At 42.1% G+C, this 8582-nt stretch overlaps 1 protein-coding gene across 2 annotated transcripts in view; it reads right to left on the minus strand.

The window, feature by feature from the left end:
- Positions 1-8355, minus strand: part of WWC3 (WWC family member 3) — a 96948-nt gene extending 88593 nt beyond the window's left edge. For both annotated transcript variants that reach the window (XM_027639134.1, XM_027639127.1), the window contains exon 1: positions 8228-8355. The gene's annotated coding sequence lies outside the window, so the exon portion shown is untranslated. The remainder of the gene's footprint in view (positions 1-8227) is intronic.
- Between the last annotated feature and the right edge of the window lie 227 nt (positions 8356-8582).

The following is an 8582-nucleotide window of genomic DNA, read 5'->3' on the forward strand; positions in this document are numbered from 1 at the left end:
TTGACTCATCACTTTTGCCTAATCCAATTCCTTATTGAATCAAACTTAATTGACATAAACCACTTAAATACCCATCTGCCCTGAAGGTTAAGTCAGCTTAGGGAACCAAACCAGATGAAAACTACCCTTCCCCCCAGAAAAAGATAAAATTAAATACTGCATAGGGTTGGGGAATTTCCTAATTTTTCTTACTGTAGGGTCAGATAAGCAATGGTACCAGTGCAAGAGGGGTGAGACTATGCAGCTGGCAGGGAGGACACTGCTGGTTTTGGCAGCAGAGAACTATTAGCTCAGGAGTGCTGTATTGCCAAACCTTGCTGAGCGTGCTCACTGCTCTGCCACAGCAGGCAGAGAGGGAGGTAGGAAAAGTACCTAGAGCATGTTTTCTTTAGCTCGCTTCTTTCAGAAACAAGCTGAAGATTACTCAAAAGCTGCAATACTGGCTGGCTTTGCTGGTGAATGTGAACTGTCACATCTGCAGTAGATAAGATATTCAGGAAGTTCTATTTTTAACTGTAGGCAGAAAAAGTATTAATTTTACTTTGTATCAACGAAATACTTCTGTTTGGCCTCATATACAACTTTACAAAGCTCTACCTTCCAGCAAACAACACAAAATTACAAACCAACATTACATTTAACAGGCAACTATAAGAAGCTTGTTAACAGGACTTTGCTATAGATAAGTTTCTAATTTTTTTTTATTGCCTGCAAGTCATTTGTTCTTATGTTTATACAGTGTTGTCACTATATTTACATTTGCTAAAACCATGAAACTTATCTCTCAAACTAAACTTATCACCAGAATTCAAGCCTAAATAGGAATTTTTGGTCCGGATAATAGAACTTAAATCCCAGCCCTAGCCTTGTGACATTTCAAATCTTGCATTCTCACATGTACAGACTGTAGATCCTGAAAAGCAGACACTTCCCTCCCCATACCCTTTAGAAGACATGATAATGCAAATACCCAATTCTAACAATGCCTGGTGCTGTTTAATGACAATAAATATCAAGCACTGACAAGATCTAGCAGATCACAGTTTCTCAGTTTGCAAGATCCAACGTATATGTGAGAGCCAATACCGTGTCACAGAACCCTTCGAGAAACCCTTCATAACATGTGCCATCGTGCTGCTCCACACTGAAGTCACAAGTGCTAAGTTAGTCCTTTCTAGCATGCACACAAATACAATAGGGCAGGTGTCTTCATTCTGTATCTAACTGCTGCAAACAATTCCATTAAGAGGTAAAAACTACATGCACACACACAAACAAAAAACCCTTCACCTTTAACAAAATGTTAAGCTTCTTAACGGTGTTTTTTTGTTAATGAGGTTTCAGTGGCTCAATAGATGTTTTGATGCTTTAGCACACATGCATTAGGTCTTGCAGTTTTGTGCTACTTAAGCCAGATTTTCAAAGGATATGTATTTTAACTAGAAAAAAACAATTATATAAACCATAAATCACTATTATTGTACTATAAGGAAAACCTTTCACCCTTAAGAAGAAACAGTGAATGCTTCCCACCTCTACTTTCCAAGACACTAAAAAACTATTAAAACCATTTATAATGCCCAGTGACTGGAAACGTAGGACTCATTTATAGCAATGCTGAATTACAAGAAAACACAAATGCTCGCTTCATACAGGCATTGTTTTTTCCCAAGAAACATAAGAAATTAAAAGTTACTTTTTTAAAACATTTAAATCAGAGAGGTGAGCTCAAGAGGGAAAGTAGCAATTTAGAAGTATTCACCATGAATCATTTACATGTAATCAGAATTTACCAATTAAACAAAAGACTCAGCTTGAAAATCATACCTAATACCAATTAACATTAACTCTAGGACACTTGCATCTCCATTCATTTTTAATCATAAATATTTTCATGGGGTTCACTCATAATATAAATTCAAATATCTGTCTGAAGACCTACTGGACAGGATGAAAAAAAATGAGTGCATCTCCCTCATGAAAGGCAGAGAAGTAGATTTATCATGGCACGTATGTATATGAAGCTTTCAAAACAAAATGTCAGCTACAGCATGCCTTTAAAAATATTACTGAATTATTCTGAACAAGAACTGAAGTACAAATATGTGCAGATTGCTCAGAGAGGCTCGGGGCACCACAGCCCTTTCCCAACACCATATGCTGCAGCATGTATTCCCAGTCACATGCCAGGAGAGCAGTCACACAGCTGCACAGCTTTCCCATCCACGCTGTGGCTGCATCCAGGCTTGACATTTGCACAGAAAATTCAAAACATCTGGGTCTCCAGTATTACTTTATATGCAATGCTTTTAATATAAATTCTATCAAGTCCAGCGCATTTACTGCTAACTTGAGGTAATGAAGTGGTATAACTGCAGAGACCCAGATGCCTGAAGTGATGAGGATAAACAGGATTCCTTCCTGGGTGCATCAAGAGAAACAACCAAACAGAGCAACTCTCCACTTTCTAATTGGCTGCTCTGCCAATCCTTATAAGATATACTTAGCTACATATATATATTATATACAGGTCAAATGATATATCATGCAATGGAGGCATTAAAAATTGATGGTCGCAAACAATGGGACTCCAAGTGACAGCTGACTTATATTGGCGGAAAAATTGAATTAGGTAATTTCATCTAGAAAGCTAAAGGAGTGGAAAAACTGCTCTGACATTTAATATCTCTTACTATTAAAGCTATATTATATTTCTGTTTTCAACTTCTGACTATCAGATACTATTATAAATCTACTAAAGAAAAAGAGTTCTGAAGTCACTGGTACCATCTCTTTTTTATGAACAGTACTCAAACCACTTCTTAAACACCTCTTCAATTGAATAAATCCAGCTCTTTTGCTCTCATAGGAGAGCATATTTTTCAGATCTATACTCATTCAGCAATTTTTTTTCCCTTTGCAAGCTTCTTCATCTCTTGCGAGCCTGGTACTAACAGCCTGGAAAGCCAATTTACAAAATCACAATCAAAATAGCATTTCAACAGTTCTGCTCCCCTTTAAACATTTTCAAAGCATCACTTCTAAAAGCACATCTCTGTACCCTGTAGGTTACATTTTATGTTTTACATTAAAAACCTGCATCATAATGAAATACAGCACGTGATTTAAATCTGTCTAGTCATCATAATATTTTCAGAGGGAAGATTAAAATAATGATCAACAGTTGCTTTGTTTTCTTTTCATTCCACAAATGTCATTAGCTCAAAACAAAACTATGAGTTGACAGAGTTGATAATCAAAATACAACAAATAGAAAGTAGACAAAAAAGGTCTGAAAGCATACACAAACTTTAAGATAACTTTCAAAAATGGCAGCAGTACTACACTGTTGCCTTCATCTTTTGGATACTTTGGAATAGAAGTATTTGAATTCTAATAATGAATGTCACTAATTTCAACTCAGTGTGGGGGCTTAAGGCAAGGCCAGAAAAATGCTATTTGTGAAAAAAATTAATGCTTCTTCTGATTGTCTTTGGATTGCCAAGTATTGGGAACTGGACAGATAAATTCCAAACCTCCAGGAGATATTCTCTTGCCTTGACAAAGAGGACACTGACTTTCTAACCTTATCCCATGGTGGCATGTCAAAAGATCCTTTGCCTCACTAGAGAGAGGTCCATTTTCCAATTTGGGAAAAAAATTCAGAAGTAATTCTCATCACTTCACAGTCCTACCATCTGCCCTCAGAATTGCTCCTCTCCATGTATCAAATGAGGCAAGAAAATATATGAGAATATAGTGTGCCCCTAAAAATACTCTCTTAATACAAAACAAGCAGTACTTAAGTGACTAAGTGCGGAATTCTCTAGATTTCAATATCTGACATAAATATGCTCTTTATTCAAGCTTCCAACTTGCAATTTCTTACTCCTTTAAAAAGCCAGAGTGGGGAAAAGAGAAATCATATTACGCAGCATCCACCAGCATGTGCATTTGAACACCTTGCTTTGCCATTTGCCATAACAGAGCAAGCAACAGTAGTAATGGACTGTCTTTGTCCTACCCAACAGGAAAAGTTGCAAATCAGTTAATAAAGATATTTGCTAAAATCAAATAAATTATGAGAATAAGGAGTCCTGAAATCGTCCAGCAAAAAGCAGCTGGCACTTCTGGACTCTTCTGCCCATTACTCACTTGACATTTCTACTCTGCATCCCTAATAACAGATATCTACCTCTAGCGACTTTCCCAAGCTGATGCCTTGTTTCAAGCCCATTAGCCTTTCCTGCTTATTTCCAATCTCTACCATTCTGACTTTTCAACAATCTCCTTGTCCAGTACATCTTACACTTCTTGACCCCCATTCTCATATCTCACATATAGTTCTTATACTTTACTTTCCAACCATCTTCCCTTCTTCACCTAGACTTTGCATGCTGCCCCTTATGCATATTTTATCACTCTGAAGATTCCTCAGCCAAACTCGCGTTCCTTCTTTTCCCTCAGGGTTCCCTGTACAGCCAAGAAAAGAGCTGACAACCCTCACACCCTGAACCTTCACCAGACCGGTTCCTCCTCACCTGTTTTTCCCTGCCCTACTGGTTTGCAGTCCAGTTCCCCTACTTTTTTCTTCCCAGGCTTCAGGTGCCATCCTCCTTCTCCCTACCCCCAGCTCCTGATTACTTTGCTTTCAAAACCTACCAAAATTTCTCCCTTCTTCTGTCAAATTCCAGGGCCAACCCCACTTGATCCTATACTCCTTGTGCCAACCCACTGTTCAACAAGGCCAAGCTTTTTCTTCTGTGCTCAAATTATTCAGCTTTTAGGCCTCAGAATTAAGATGCTAATGAGGACACAGGACAGAAAAGCTCCCCGATTTCAATTACCATACCAGTAGTCCAGCTTGGAGGAAGTTTCTGCAAAGGCATCTGCTACAACCTAGGTCTTTACCCAGCCCACAGTGATTTTTTAATTGCTCCCAAACTGGTCCAAATAGATAATTTCTCTATGCAAAAACACTTCTACACCTTAGAAGTCTAAAATCCTCACTACAAAACAACATGATTTAAATCTTTAAAAAAACAAGTCTCATTAAGAAGTTGAAGGAAACACTCCCTCTCCCCTAGACTTGTTCCAATAAAACAACACTGTATTTTAGCTGAAGTTTCTCCATAGAGCAAATCTAGCAAGACTCACCAGCTTGGAAAGCTTCTGCCACACTCCAAGAATTTTGGCTAAGCTCTAATCACTTGAAAACAGAGTCTTGTAACAAACAGCAAGAGTAATAAGATCCTTGGTCCCACAAGGATCATCAATATCAACCACAAACACAGTCAGTCTTCTATAAGATCATTTACAATCTCCAGTTATTGACCAGAATCTCAATGTAGCAAGTACTGTGCAAACACAAGATAAAAAGGTAGTTCATAGCCTTAAAGAACTTACAATCTATTAAGATAAAAGACAACTACTGCCACAAGATGAAAATATGCACTGAAGGGCTCCTATCCAAGACCTACAGGATCTGCCAGACAACTGTCCCCAATCTATTCATTACACACAATCCACACAGAGTAACTGCAGTATCTTCCCGAACCTAACCACTGATTTGATACTAAAGATCCTTCTCAAATCTGCTCATTTTTATCACTCTTCTACCTCTTTTTTCTTACAGAAAACCATAAGGTACCCATTTCTGAGTCCTTTATCCCTTCTTACTTCTTATTATTTTGATTGGCCTCCCTTGCCCTCATCATCATCTCTTTCCCAAACTCCAAAATCCTTTATAAAGCACATTTCTCACCTCAACTTCTCCAATTAGCATTTCTTTGTCTTCTTGGCTTCAATGGGAAAACACTGGGGGTGGGTAAAGAAGGGATTTTTGTTTTGTTTTGTGGGGGGATTTTTAATCAAATAATTACTTCAAATCAAATTCACTAACCAAACTACACAAAAGGCTGAGAAATCTCAGGGGGAATGCTGAAAAGAAAAACAAACTACTGAATGCCAGCATGAATGGAAAGAGGAGCCTGTGGGGATGCTTAGAGACTACTGCCCATAGGAAAGCTTGGAGATGCTGATTCTCAGAGCCCTTGATCAAGTGCAGCAGGGCCTGAGGTCTCACTTAGTCCAATTCCTCCTGGATAGAAACAAAACCACTTGAACACAGAAATGGGGGGGCTGAACTCTTGTCACTCCATGCCAAACTCATAATGCTGAGGTACATATGCTATAAGCAAGTTATTCTGCCCTCCACCTAACCACTTTTTGCAAAAATACAGCTTCAGTGCCGTTTCACTGCTACTCTTACCTATCTTTCAGAAACCTTGGCAGAAAACAACTAACCTGATCCTTTCCTCCTTTGCTGCTGCCCACGGGAATCTGAATAGCTTCAATGAAACCCAAAAAGACTGGTCACTTTCCACTATCCAGAACCCAGGCATCTCACTAAAACAACAACAGTAGCCTATTCCCAACCAGAGATTAACTCTGCAGTCACAGAACTAGCTCCTGCTACTTGAATTCTGTACTGCAGAACAGATAACATGATAACACGCTCATGAAAACATCATGTCTTTTCTATCTGCCCCAATGTAAATCTCTCAATCTCTGCTCTACAGCCTGTTCTTAGCCAATGTGAAAAATAAGTCTAAGTTTAAACCTTGGTGTGAAATATTTAGACAAAATTTCAAGCAACATATGGCATTCCAATTATTTCTTCAAAACATGGCGTCCTAATTTTAGCAACACTATTTAAGTCGAACAGTAACTCAATTTTAACACTGTAGTAAATGGCTAATTCTTTTCTGTTACTGTCTGTATGGAAGATATTCTAGAAGACAAAAACCTCATACTCTTTGAAATTTAATGGTAAGGATGACATGCAGAGAAGCAACAGACACATAGTGGTGCCATCAGTTACCTTTACAACAGTTTTAAAAGTAAGCTAACAACGTGTATGTGCATTTTAATGTAGAAAAATGTGCTATCTAAAGCACACAAACAAAGATTTAATACCTCAGCAAAAAAATATGTGCATGCATAAGTACGTCCAAATAATGAGACAAAAGATCTTGATCCACTAGGTAAATATTTAGGCCATTTAAACAGTTATGTATCGTCGTGCAAGACGACAGGAATCTCACAAATTACTACAGTCTTTAAACCAGACTCTGCTTAAATGTTTCTGTGGCCTGCTTAACATTCCAGGCATACTTCTGGCAAGGTAGCTCTGGCTGAGGTTCAAGCTGTCCTTGTCCAACTTTCACTTACTATAAAAACATTGTTTAATATAGAAAAGTATACACAGAGACATATGTTTCTTATTTCGCAGACACCCAGAATACTGACACTTGTGTTCACTAACTCCGCGTGGAAATTTTTAAGTGAACGCTTTGAAGCGAGGTCCCTTTCACCGGGCAGTATCCCCAACAGAGAGCCCACGCTTCCACCAGATTTCAGCCACGACGCTTAAATACTGCTTATAACGCAATTCTGCCAGAAGCCATGAGACCTGCCCGTATTTATTCACCCTAAACGAGAAGGAAAGGCCTAACTCCGTGTCCCCAGCACCGCCGGGCCGTGCAGACGCTGCCCCGAACACCACGCAGCAGCAGATTTTTGCTGCTAATTTGCAGCAGACCGCGTATTTGTCAAATTAAGTGCAGGAATTTCCCGGTTTGCTTACCTCCACGCAGCGTTATCTTTTATGAGGAGGTAATCTACCAAATTACTCCAGCATGCCTCCAGCCTGCTGCTGCCAATTAGTTCAGCCCGGCTAATAAATCAGGATGGCCAAGCCGCTCGGTTACAGCAGGGCTGCTCCGGTACGCGGCGAGCACAAACACGGGCGGTGTCACTGCTCCTGCTTCCCCATCTCCCCCCGCACTGAGACCACGCTTGGTCAGAGCACCCACCGCAGGGCGGGAAGCCTCAGGGGTTTTTTTGTTTGGTTAGTTTTTTTTCTGTATCTAATTTAACATTAAGGCTGGCGGCAAACCCGTCAGCAGCAGTGGTAGGGGCTCTGCCCCTCGGGTCCCTCCACGATGGGCCGGGGAGGGCCAGTGTGGCAGAGCCCCCACCCCAGGCCGCCGTCCCGCCGCAGGGCGAAGCCTCGGAGCGCCCCGCCGGCAGCGGCACCGGCGGCCCCGCCGCCCACACCCTCCCGGCGGACGGGGGAAGGAAAATGTCGCCGACGGGCCCGGCGCCGGCGCCCAGCGAGGTGAACTGGGCTCGATCCCTCCTTCCCCCGGGATCTCCCTCATACCTGTCTCGGGGGTCGATCCACGAGGTCTGTCGGGTGTTGTGGTCGATGTAGAAGACTCGCCCGTCGAAGTCCCTCGCCTCCTCCCAGCCGGCGGGCAGCGGCAGCTCGGAGCTCTCTCGGCCGCGCTGCCCGCCCGCCGCCGGCCCCCCGCCCTGTCCCGCCGCCTGCTGCTGCCGCCGCCGCCGCCCGCCGCTCAGCCACGGCATGGCCGCTCCGCCGCCGGGCCGCCGCCGCCCCGCTCCGGTCGAAACCCGCTGCCCGCCCGCCGCCGGGGCAGCTCCAGTCCCGCCCGGGCCGCGGCCGCCCGCCGCCTCCTCCTCCTCTTCCTCCTCCAGCACTAACAGGCAGCCCCGCA

This window comes from Corapipo altera, unplaced genomic scaffold (genome assembly GCF_003945725.1).
Source record: "Corapipo altera isolate COAL_440 unplaced genomic scaffold, ASM394572v1 0, whole genome shotgun sequence".
Classification (NCBI taxonomy): domain Eukaryota; kingdom Metazoa; phylum Chordata; class Aves; order Passeriformes; family Pipridae; genus Corapipo; species Corapipo altera.